Raw genomic sequence first — 13649 nt, forward strand, 5'->3', positions numbered from 1 at the left:
TTCCCGCCTCAGCCTCCCCAAGTGCTGGGATTACAGGTGTGAGTCACCGCGCCCAGCCTCTTTCCATGCATTTTAAAAGCTTTGTTCTGAAAATTGTTACACCAGTGAGTGAATGTGGCTCACTGTAAAGTGTTTATAAGCACATGCTTAAAAGATGATTCTAAAAATGTTACTGATGAGTTGATAATAGTGTTAATTCAGTGAATGTAAGTATTAATTAAATGCAAGTGTTTACCAAATTGTAAAGTATGTAATGAAGTCCTTAAACATGCTTATTTATAGATTTTTTAAATTATGCATTTAAAAATCTTTCTTGTTAAGAGTGTTATGTTAGAGAGTACGTCTTATATTTCACTACATACACCTCACTAGGTTTGCAGGCACATGTTAAGAAGATAAAACTGATAATGTCACTTAAAATATATGTTGTTAACTGGATTAATTCCGGGAATTTAAGTGTTTAATAAGCTATCATACATGTGTAAAGTGTTTAAGCATTTTTTTTTTTTTTTTTAGACAGAGTCTCACTCTGTCACCCAGGCTGGAGTAGTGTGCAATCTCGGCTAGCTGCAGCCTCTGCCTTCTGGGTTCAAGCAATTCTCCTGCCTCAGCCTCCTATAGCTGGGACTATAGGTGCCCACCACCACACCTCGCTAATTTTTGTATTTTCAGTGGAGATGGGGTTTCACCATGTTGGCCAGGCTGGTCTCAAATTTCTGACCTCAGGTGATCTGCCCCACCTCGGTCTCCCAAAATGTTGGGATTACAAGCGTGAGCCACCCTACCATGGCCAACCAAGCATATTTTTTTAAAGATGTTTCTTACCATTGCATTTTGGGTAAGAAACATTCTATGGCAAAAAGCTTTTATTTTAATGAGTGGATCTAACGTACGTAATGTATGTAGTGAAGTGTTTATATGATGAAAGATAAATCTAAGAATGCTACTTAAAAGATGTGTTGTTAACTGTATTAATTCAGTAAATTTAAGTGTTTACCAAGCTGTATAGTATACAATAATGTGTTTAAATATGCTTCTTTAAAGATATTTGTTACCAGAGAGGGTAATGTCAGCAAGTTGTTAGAATAGAAACTATCTCACTCTACTTACTTCCACAGAAATTCAACTAACAATTTTCCACAGTTTAGAGTATCTTTGTAAATATACCAGAACTTGAGAGTGAATCTGAGACATCTTCTTGAACTACAGACCGAGAGAAGCCATGCATAAAGCGTAAGAGGAATGATTTCACTTTGACCAAGTTGCTCTTCTCCCAAAGCTGCACAGTGCCACACACAGTGTTTTCCAGTAACCATGTTATTTTTTCAGAGGGAGAAAAAAATTGGAGGTGAATATTTAGCTTTCCTATTATTCTGGGGCCATTCACAGGAGATGCCATCTTGTCTCACCTCATGCGACATATTGGAGGGTATCAGAGGAGCTGGTCCTACCCTAGCCTACGTGTTTTTCCAGCCCAGTACCATTTTATCTCACCAATACTCACACTGACCCCAGGACATCCTGAAGGCTCAGATCTAGCCTTTCTTCCTCTTTGCAAAAAGACCTTTCTCTACCCAGACATACAGGGACACCATTTTATACACCCACCTTAGGTGTTCTAAGGAAAAGCGCTTATCCTGATTGACATATCTGTGAAAAGTAAACAACTTTCCCAGTGGAAGGTGACAGAATTTGGGCTGCTCTGATTAAAATTCTCTGGCTTAGTGCTTGCTACAGGTGTAGGGTCAGATAGAAATTGCAGGGAAAGATTACTGTTGCCGTTTCGGTTCCCTCCCCTGCCAGTAGGTGAAAAGCTAGCCCTATGGCCTGTAGTATAAATATAAGTGCATCTGTGTGTGTTTGGTGTGTGTGTTTGCATTATGTTTATTACATGCACATTTATACAAATATGTATTTATATATTTATGTATGCATAAATGTATATTTTTATGTTATTACATATAAGATCTTTATTTTATTATTTATAATATATATGAATTTTTTCCTGCTTGCATGCAAAGGCACCACCACAAACTGGCAGACAGTGCTACAATGTCGTATGTATAAATATTTATATTTTAATTTCTATTTATTTATATGTTGATGATTATTTGTAAATGTTTCCTATTTCATTTAAAATGTATGCATTTATATGTGTGTAGATACTGATTTCCAGTTATGGTTTTACTTGTGCCCTGTATGCTTAAACATTCCAGACTGATCAATTGTGCTACATTGTTTCCTCAGACTACAGATTCCAAAACGTCAAGACCCGGCTGAGGCTTTTTCTGGTCTAAGCGGGAAGATGCGGCTATACATTGGACTTTACGTGTCAGAGCCATCTCTTCCCTTGGCATTTGGGAAAAGTTCACTTCTCCTATAGGAGGGAGCAGAGAAACTTGGCTGACTGTTTCAGGGCAAATGAAGGAACCAAATGTCTACGGAACCTGGTAATATTAGGCAGTCTTCCATTCAAGTCCTATTTGGACACTATCTCTCTGAAATTTTAAGAACAGAAAAGCTCTCAGAACCTTCCTGCCACCATGTTTGCACCTCACTGCTCCAGCCTCTGGGGCACATTCTATCCTTTCAGCCTGCGACTAGCAGCAAAAAAAATTACATATTTTCTTGCTCCATACATACCCTGAGGTGAGCAAAAAAATTAAATTTTAACCATGAAGGAAATTGTGCACATCCAAGCCAGTCACTGTGGCAACCAGATCGGTGCCAAGTTCTGGGAGGTGATCAGTGATGAACATGGCATCAACCCACCGGCACCTACCACAGGGACAGCGCCCTGCAGCTGGACCGCATCTCCGTGTACTACAATGAAGCCACAGGTGGCAAATATGTTCCTCACGCCATCCTGGTGGATCTAGAACCTGGGACCATGGACTCTGTTCACTCAGGTCCTTTTGGCCAGATCTTTAGACCAGACAACTTTGCTTCTGATCAGTCTGGGGCAGGCAACAACTGGGCCAAATGCCACTACACAGAGGGGGCTGAGCTGGTTTATTTGGTCCTGGATTTGGTATGGAAGGAGGCGGAGAGCTGTGACTGCCTTCAGGGCTTCCAGCTGACCCACTCACTTGACTGGGACACAGGCTCTGGAATTGGCACTCTCCTTATGAGCAAGATCCAAGAAGAGTACCCTGATTGCTTCATGAATACCTTCAGTGTGGGTACCTTCACACAAGGTATCTGACACCGTGGTTGAGCCGTACAATGCCACCCTCTCCGTCCATCAGTTGGTAGAGAACACTGATGAGACCTATTGCATTGACAATGAGGCCCTCTAGGATATCTGCTTCCGCAATCTGAAGCTGACCACACCAACCTACTGGGATCTGAACTACCTCGTCTTAGCCACCATGAGTGGTGTCACCACCTGCCTCCACTTCCTGGCCAGCTCAGTGCTGACCTCTGCAAGTTGGCAGTCAACATGGTTCCCTTCCCATATCTCCATTTCTTTATGCCTGGCTTTGCCCCTTTCACCAGCCGTGGAAGCCAGTAATATCAAGCTCTCACCGTGCCCCAACTTACCCAGCGGGTCTTTGATGCCAAAAACCTGATGGCTGCTTGTGACCCCCGCCACGGCCGATACCTCACCATGGCTGCTGTCTCCAGTGGTCGGATGTCCATGAAGGAGGTCAATGAGCAGATGCTCAAAGTGCAGAACAAGAACAGCAGCTACTTTGTGGAATGGATCCCCAACAACATCAAGACAGCTGTCTGTGACATCCACCTCATGGCCTCAAGATGGCTGTCACCTTCATCGGAAACAGCACTGGCATCCAGTAGCTCTTCAAGCGCATCTCGGAGCAGTTCACTGCCATGTTCTACCAGAAGGCCTTCCTCCACTGCTACACAGGCGAGGGCATGGATGAGATGGAGTTCACTGAGGCTGAGAGCAACATGAACAACTTCGTCTCTGAGGATCAGCAGTACCAGGATGCTACCACAGAAGGGGAAGAGGATTTCGGTAAGGAGGCTGAAGAGGAGGCCTAAGGCAGAGCCCCCCATCACCTCAGGCTTCTCAGTTGCCCTTAGCTGTCTTACTCAACTGCCCCTTTCCTCTCCCTCAGAATTTGTGTTTGCTGCCTCTTTTTTTTTTTCTGGGGGGGTCCAGAATGGTGCCTAGCACATAGTAAGTGCTCAATAAACACTTGTTTGCTGAAAAAAAAAGAACAGAAAAGATGCAGAAGTTTTTTGGCTTGCATGGCCATACACTTCTCAGAATACCCTTGGTGACCCAAAGGTTGGCTGGACACTGACCAGTGTTTCTGGACCAGGGCTACATGCCTGGCTTAGAAACTCCAGGCCCTCTGTAGCTTTCTGGCTCGTGCATGCGCAGTTCTTATCTGCCATCAGGGACTCATCTCACCTACTCTGGTTTGAGCACAGGCATCATTCATTCACCTGGGGTGGCAGGGTCCAACAGTCTGCCTCTAACCTAGTTTTCTTTTTCTAACACCTACTTTGGCATCCAGAAGTGTTTGTCAAGCCAGACATCTGTATTTCATGCTTCTTAAACTTGTGGAGGAGGCCTCAGATACCTGGCTTTTCGGGTGTCGCCAATTCAGAGATTCTTTAGTACTGCCCTGTAGGGTTCTCTAGAATCAGCTGGAAACAGCCAGAATAGAATTACTCAAGACTGTATAGCCTTTGGCTTCTGGGGCCATTTTCCTGGCTCCAAAAAGCTCTCAGTGTCTCGCATTGCAGTTCAACCCTGGCCTGGTGTTGCTCTGGCCTGATACCATTTTAGCCCAGCACATCCTCAGGTCTCGACCTAGCCTTTCCAACTCTCTGTGAAAAGCTTTTCCTTCACAGAGTGAAGTGTCATACTGGGACACCACTGTATGCACCCACCTCAGGTGTTCCAAAGAAGGGCCCATATCCTGATGAAGAGGTTGTCTAGAAGTGGACAGTCTTCCCACTGTTGGGCGATGCTGCTTGGGCTGGATCTGGTTTAAGCCTCTGGCCTGGTGTTTGCCATTAGTGTAGGTCACATGAAACCTGCATGGAAAGACTTCTGTGGCCTTTTCAGCTTCTTTTATTGAGACAATCTTATGGCATCTAGTTTAGATGTTAAGTGCATCTGTGTGCATTTCAGTGTGTTTGTGTATTTCTCTGCACTATGTGTATTTTATACATATATTTTATATACACATATACATTATTATATATACATCTGTCATTATAGGTAATATCTATGTTTATTTTTAAATATATATTTATGAAAAAATGTTTTTATTTCTCTTGTATGCAGAAATACCACCACCAACTGGCAGACAACTCTACAACACTGTATGTATAAATACCTCTTTTAATTTTATTCACTTATGTGTTGATGTCTATATTCATATATGGTACCTATTTCTTCATACACAAAAATATAGGCATTTATGTGTGTGTATATATATTTATTTGTCATTTTATCTTTGCTTGTGTGCCATGTATGGGTGAAACACTTTAGACTGACCGATTATGCTATACCGTTTCTTGAGATCAGTGACTTCAAAACACTGAGATCTCACTGAGTGTTGTTTTCTCAGTCGTGTGAAAGATGCAGCTGTTTATCTGACTTCAGGTGGGAAGGCCATTTTTCGTCCTTTGCCATGTGAGAGAAATCCTCCTCCTGCCCTAGGAGAGCAGAGAGAATTGACTGGCTGTTTCATGTCAAATAGGAAAGCCAAAAGCCTATGGGACGTGGTAGTTGTTTTATTTCAAGTCCTATTTGGTCACTACCTCTCTGAGCTTCTAAGAACAAGAGAGATGGGGTATTTTTTGGCTTACTTGGCCATACACTTCATAGCCTAGCCTTAGTGATCCCATGGCTAGATAGAAAGCGAACATTGCTTTTGGCCCAAGACCACATGCATGGTCTAGGGCCTCAGAGCTTTCCTTAGGTTCCTGAATTATACACAAGCACAATTCACATCACCATGATGGACCTACTTTACTCCACAAACTGGGCCCTATATTGGGGACAAGCATCATTCATTCATCTGGTGTGGCAGGGTCTAAGAGTATGCCTCCCCTTCACTACTGATGTTTACTGTTTGTCATTCTCCATCCACTGTACCCACCCCCAACTCCTTAATGGCAGCTATCAATTTCCAACTGCCTATGCTGAATTTGGAGAGAGCCCAGTCTCTCTTCCCCATTGCAAGACTCACATAGAGTGATCCCTGTACCTATCAAAATGGCTCTGAATAAAGTCTTCCTTGCCACGTTTTAAAAAGGGTCATATAATCATTTTTTAACACATGGTAAACTTTATGGGATTTTTTGTCTTTGTTATTTTTTTAAACCACAGGAAAAACTCTGTGAAATTCTTAAAGAAGTCACAATGATAGAGACAGAAAGAAAAATAGTGGTTGCCACGGAGTGGGTGGGGGCAAGGTGGAGAGTTGGAAGAATGGGGCATTGTTATTCAATGCTTACAATTTTTTGGTTTTACAAGATGAAAAGAGGAATGCAGATGGTGGTTATGGTTGCGTAACATTGTAATTGAAGACAGTACATTTTATGTGTATTTTACCACAATTTTATAAAATTAAAAATAAATAATTACTAACACTAGTACATAAAAATACATAAACCAAGATACTTCTTGCAGCAATAGGTGTATGACAAAATAACTGGCAACCCTAAAAATGTTTAAAAACAGAATAATAATTGAATATACTATGGTGCATCTATACTAAAGTAGAACAAAAGTACTGGGGCCTTAGAAGTCACAGAACTTTCTTAGAATAAAGTAAGCTTTCTCATGGAGAAAGGGTGTATATCCCCAAATGACCAAAGCAGAGGTTCTCCCACCATCACCCCTTCCCTGTCCCCCTCTCGGGCCAGAGTCATGGGGGAAAGACCCATAAGGAAGAGGTATGTGAGAAGGTACTTCCAGAACAAGTCTCATCTCTTCCCCACATAACCTTGCCACTGTGACCATTTGCCCAAAATACCAAATTATGCTTCTCCTCTGAAAGATTTTCTGTGGAATGGGGCCTAGCTCACCAAGTAAGAGAAAACTCCTAGCCTAGGCTCCCAAATTGATTTGCTTCAGCAAATCTGTTCAAATGCACCCCATTTTGTTGCTTTATTCAAATGCAGAAAACTCTCATCTTGTCAGAGCTGATGACATGTATAGTCTAGGGCTTAAAAACTTCATTTCACAATCCCTCCAATAGGCTGAGGCTTTCACACTGCAGAGAACAGGAGAGGAGTGTGTGCATAAGAAACTCCATCTGTCTGGGGCAAAATATCACTCCCCTACTTTTCCTAACTCAGGAAACGCCACTAAGCCCTTTGAGAACCATTACTGTGGAGGTTAACATCTTACTCTACATCCTCCTGAGGTGGCTCAGTGAAGGGGGGATACTAAATTGACTTTCGTGGTGTCAAACACAGGAATGGAGTGATAGAGACCCAGCCCTAGCAGGGTTTAGTTTTGAACCATACACCCTTGGTTTTAGGTTTAACATACTCCCTACTGCAACACTCTGTTCTGGGTGCATGTTTTTATCATTCATCTTGAGGATTCATGATGTATTCTCACTCTCCCATGCACTTCCCATGGGTAGTCCTCAGCTGCATTTCACTCACGCATGGCAGTAGCCTGCTGGAGTGATTTCATATGCCTCTTCACCACCAAAAAGAGGCAGAGGGACAAACATGAACAAACCCAATAGAAGGCACCCTGGAATGACGAGTTGTTTTGGCAAAATAAGTGGTGAAGGGATAGACAGCCTGTCAAATTGTGACAAATTATGGCAAATTGTGACTCTAGATTGTGATCCACGCTTAATTCTTAAGAAATCAGAATACAGTGAGAGGGGCCAAGATGGCTGACTAGAAACAGCTGCAGTTGGAGGCTCCCAGGAAGAATGAAAACAGCAAGTGAATCCTGCACCAGCAACTAAGGTATCCAGGTTGTCTCACTGGGACTGACTAGGCGGCTGGCATGACACATGGAGAGTGAGAAAAAGCAAGGTGGTGCAACGGTGCACCTGGGAGCCACATGGGGCAAGGGGATCTTCCACCCACGGCCAAGGGAGACGGTTAGTGATCATGATACGCCGCCCGGGAAACCACACTTTTTCCACAGATCTGTGTAACCTGTGGATCAGGAGATCCCTCCTGTGAGCCCACGTCACCAGGGCCTTGGATTCCAAACACAGAGCTGTGCAGATGCTCAGAGGCCACTTAGCTGGAGACTGCTAGAAACTACCCAGTGTCCTGGGGAACGGGTGGTCATTATCACTGCAGCTGCCTGCTACTTAAGATGACTGAGCTTCCTCAGGGGAGGGGTGACAGCTATCACTGCAGCTCCAGTCTGCCATTTTCCCCTGCTGGTGCTGGGGAGATGGCGTAAAGTTTGGACCCAGGAGGAATTCCCCACAGTGCAGCACAGCAGCTGTGGCAGATTGTGGCCAGACTGCCTCTTTAGGCCAGAGCCTGACCCATCCCTCCTTACTGAGTGGGGCCTCCCTGCAGGAATTTTAGCAACTCCAGCCAGGGGTTTAGGGACAGAACTCTGATCTCCCTGGGATTGAGCCCCTGGGGGGAGGGGCAGCCATGATCTCCATGGATCAGCAGACTTAGTATTTCCCCCTGCTGGCTCTGAAGAATCTGGGCAGTACAGATGAGTGGGATTCTCCCCAGTGTAATGCAGCCCTCCAACAAGGGGCAGCCAGAGCACTTCCTTAAGCAGGTCCCTGGTCCCATGCCTCTTCACTGGGTGAGACCCCCAACAGGGGTTGCCAGACACCTTATACAAGAGCATTCCCACTGGCATCAGGTAGGTTCATCTCTGGGCCAGAGATACCAGAGGAAGGGGCAGGTAGTTATCTTAGTTGTTCTGCAGTCTCCACTGGTGACACCTCCAGGTGTGGGAGGGACCCAGGTGAATAGGTCTGGAGTGGATCCCCAGCAAACTGCAGCAGCCCTATGGAAGACGGGCCTGACTGTTAAAAGAAAACAGCAACAACAACAACAGCATCAACAAAAAAATCCCCCAAAAAACTCCATCTGAAGGTCAGCAGCCACAAAGATCAAAGCTAGATAAACTCATGAAGATAAAAAAGAATCAACAAAAAAATGTTAAAAACTCAAAAAGCCAGAATGCCTCTTCTCCTCCAAATGATTGCAACACCTCTCCAACAAGGGCACAGAACTGGGTAGAGGTTGAGATGGATGAACTGACATAAGTAAGCTTCCGAAAGTGGTTAATAATGAACTTCACTGAGCTACAAGAGCCATGTTCTAACCTAATGCAAAAATGCTAAGAACCATGATAAAACATTACAAGAGCTGCTAACCAGAATAACCAGTTTGGAGAGGAACATAAATAACCTGATGGAGCTGAAAAACACAACATGAGAACTTCACAACGCAACCACAAGTATCAATAATGGAATAGAATAGACCAAGCAGAGGAAAGAATTTGAGAGCTTGAAGACTATCTTGCTGAAATAGGACAGGCAGACAAGATTGGAGAAAAAAGAATGTTAAGGAACAAACAAGACCTCTGAGAACTATGGGATTATGTAAAAAGACCAAACCTACCACTGATTGGAATACCTGAAAGAGACAGGGAGAATGGAACCAAGTTGTGAAACATACTTCAGGATATCATCCAGGAGAATTTCCCCAACCTAGCAAGTGAGGCCAACATTCAAATTCAGGAAATCCAGAGAACCCCAGTAAGATACTCCATGAGAAGATCAACCCCAAAACACATAATCGTCAGATTCTCCAAGGTTGAAATAAAAGAAAAAAATGTTAAGAGCAGCCAGAGAGAAAGGCCAGGTCAACTACAATGGGAAGCCCATCAGACTAACAGCAGATCTCTCAGCAGAAACCTACAAGCCAGAAGGGATTGGGGTCCGGCCAGGCGCGATTGCTCAAGCCTGTAATCCCAGCACTTTGGGAGGCTGAGGCAGGCAGATCACAAGGTCAGGAGATCGAGACCATCCCGGCCAACATGGTGAAACCCCGTCTCTACTAAAATACAAAAAATTAGCTGGCCATGGTGGTGCATGCCTGTAGTCCCAGCTACTTGGGAGGCTGAGGCAGGAGAATCGCTTGAACCCAGGAGGCAGAGGTTGCAGTGAGCTGAGATTGCGCCACTGCACTCCAGCCTGTCAACAGAGCAAGACTCCATCTCCAAAAAAAAAAGATTGGGGGCCAATATTCAACATTCTTAAAGAAAAAATCTCCAACCCAGAATTTCATATCTGGCCAAACTAAGCTTCATAAGTGAAGGATAAATAAAATCTTTTTCATACAAGCAAATGCTGAGGGAATTTGTCACCACCAGGTTTGCCTTGCAAGAGCTCCTGAAGGAAGCACTAAGTATGGAAAGGAAAAACCAGTAGCAGCCACTGTAAAAACACACTGAAGCACAAGGACCAATGACACTATGAAGCAATAACACCAACAAGTCTGCAAAATTACCAGCTAGCATCATGATGACAGAATCAAATTCACACATAACAATATTAACTTTAAATGTAAATGGGCTAAATGCCCCAATTAAAAGACACAGAATGGCAACCTAGATGAAGTGTCAAGACCCATCAGTGTGCTGTATTCAAGAGATAGATCTCATGCAAAGACACACATAGGCTCAAAATAAAGAAATGCAGAAAAATTTACAAAGTGAATAAAAAACAGAGAAAAGCAGAGGTTGCAATCCTAGTTTCTCATGTAACAGATTTTAAACCAACAAGATCAAAAAAAGACAAAGCAGGGCATTATGTAATGGTTAAAGGATCAATTCAACAAGAGGAGGTAACTATCCTAAATACATATGTACCCAATACAGGAGAATCCAGATTCACATTACAGGCCTACAAGGAGACTTAGACTCTCACACAATAATAGTGGGAGACTTTAATACCTCAATGTCAGTATTAGACAGATCATCAAGACAAAATTAACAAGAATATTCAGGACTTTAACTCAGCTCTGGAACAAGTGAACCTGATAGGTATTGACAGAACTCTCCACCCAAGAGCAACAGAATATATATTCTTCTTGGCACCACATGGCACTTATTGTGAAATTGATAATATAATTGAAACTACTCCTTAGCAAATTCAAAAGAACTGAAATCATAACAGTCTCTCAGACTGCAGCACAATCAAATTAGAACTCACAAAAGAAACCCACTCAAAATCACATAACTACATATAAATCAAACAACCTGCTCCTGAACGACTCCAGGGTAAATAATGAAATTAAGGCAGAAATCAAGAAGTTCTTTGAAACCAATGAGAACAAAGAGACAGTATACCAGAATCTCTGGGACACAGCTAAAACAGTGTTAAGAGGGAAATTTATAGAACTAAATGCCCACCATTAGAAAGGTAGAAAGATCTCAAATTGACACCCTAGCATCACAATTAAAAGAACTAGAGAACCAAGAGCAAACAAACCTCAAAGCTAGCAGAAGACAAGAAATAACCAAGATTAGAGCAGAACTGAAAGAGACAGGGAAACAAAAAATCCTTTAAAAAAGTATTGAATCCAGGAGCTGGTGTTTTGAAAAAATTAATAAAATAGACCACTAGCTTGATTAATAAAGAAGAAAAGAGAGAAGAATCAAATAAGCACAATAAAAAAGATAAAGGGTATGTCACCATTGAGCCAACAGGAAAACAAGCAACCGTCAGAGAATACTATAAACACATCTATGCAAATAAACTAGAAAATTTAGAAGAAATGGATAAATTCCTGGAGACATACACTGTCCCAAGACTAAACCAGGAAGAAATAAAATTCCTGAATAGAATTTTATTCTATTCAGAACAAAAACTTGTCCTGTTCAGAACAACAACAAGTTCTGAAATTGAGGCGGAAATAAGTAGCCTACCAACAAAAAGAAGCCCAGAACCAAATGGATTAACAGCTGAATTCTACCAGAGGCACAAAAAAGAGCTGGTACCATTTCTATGGAAACTATTCTAAAAAATTGAAAAGGAGGGATTCCTCCCTAACTCATTCTATGAGGCAGTATCATCCTGATATCAAAACTTGGCAGAGATACAACAACAACAAAAACTTCAGGCAAATACCCCTGATAAACAGCAATGCCAAAATCCTCAATAAAATACTGGCAAACCGAATCCAGCAGCACATCAAAAAGCTTATCCACCACAAACAAGTCAGCTTCATCCCTGGGATGCAAGGCTGGTTTAACATATGCAAATGAATAAATGTAAACATAATTCATTATATAAACAGAACTAAAGACAAAAACCACATTATTATCTCAATAGATACAGAAAAGACCTTTAATAAAATTCAACATTTATGTTAAAAACTCTCAATAAACTAGGTATTGATGGAGCATACCTCAAAATAATAAGAGCCATTTATTATAAACCCACAGCCAATATAATACGGAATAGGCAAAAGCTGAAAGCATTCCCCCTTGAACACCAGCACAAGAAAAGGATGCCCTCTCTCACCATTCCTATTCAATATAGTATTGGAAGTTCTGATCAGGGCAATAGAAAGCAATGAATGCAAAAGAAAGAAACAAATGGTATTCCAATAGGAAGAGAAGAAGTCAAACTGTCTCTGTCTGCAGATGACATAATCCCATATCTAGAAAATGTCATTGTCTCAGTCCAAAAACTTCATAAGCTGAAAAGCAACTTCAGCAAAGTCTCAGGATACAAAATCAATGTGCAAATATCACAAGCATTCATATTCACCAACAATAGAGAAGCAGAGAGCCATATCATGAATGAACTCCCATTCACAATTTCTACAAAGAGAATAAAATACCTAGGAATACAACAAGGGAAGTAAAGGACCTCTTCAAGGAGAATTACAAACCACTGCTCAAGGAAATCAAAGAGGACACAAACAAATCGAAAAATATTTCATGCTTATGGATAGGAAGAATCAATATCCCGAACATGACCATACTGAGTAAAGTAATTTATAGATTCAATGCTATTCCCATTAAACTACCATTGTCATTCTTCACAGAATTGGAAGAAACCACTTTAAAATTCATATGGAACCAAAGAAAAAAAAAGCCAATATAGCCAAGATGATCCTAATAAAAAAAACAAAAAGAAAAACAAAACAAAACAAGCAAACAAACAAACAAGCTGTAGGCATCACGCTACCTGACTTCAAACTATACTACCAGGCTACAGCAACCAAAACAGCATGGTACTAGTACAAAAATGGACACATAGACCAATGGAACAGAAAAGAGAACTCAGAAATAAGACTGCACATCTACAACCATCTGATCTTCCACAAACCTGATTAAAAACCAGCAATGGGAAAAGGATTCCCTATTTCATAAATTGTGCTGGGAAAACTGGCTAGCCATATGCAGAAAATTGAAACTGGACCCCATTCCTTACACCTTATAGAAAAATTAACTCAAGATGGATTAAAGACTTAAATGTAAAACCCCAAACTATAAAAACCCTAGAAGAAAGCTAGGCAATACCATTCAGGACATAGACATGGGCAAAGATTTCATGATGAGAACATCAAAAGCAATTGCAACAAAAACAAAAATAGACAAACGGGATCTAATTAAACTAAAAGACTTCTGCACAGGAAAAGAAAACTATCATCAACGTGAAGAGACAACCTATAGAATGGGAGAA

The 13649-nt window shown here is 41.9% G+C and overlaps 1 pseudogene; it reads left to right on the forward strand.

Annotated features, from left to right (window-relative positions):
* Positions 1–2675: 2675 nt before the first annotated feature.
* Positions 2676–4008, forward strand: LOC101129184 (tubulin beta chain-like; annotated as a pseudogene).
* Positions 4009–13649: the final 9641 nt, after the last annotated feature.

The sequence above is a fragment of the Gorilla gorilla genome, chromosome 6 (assembly GCF_029281585.2).
Source record: "Gorilla gorilla gorilla isolate KB3781 chromosome 6, NHGRI_mGorGor1-v2.1_pri, whole genome shotgun sequence".
Taxonomy (NCBI): Eukaryota; Metazoa; Chordata; class Mammalia; order Primates; family Hominidae; genus Gorilla; species Gorilla gorilla.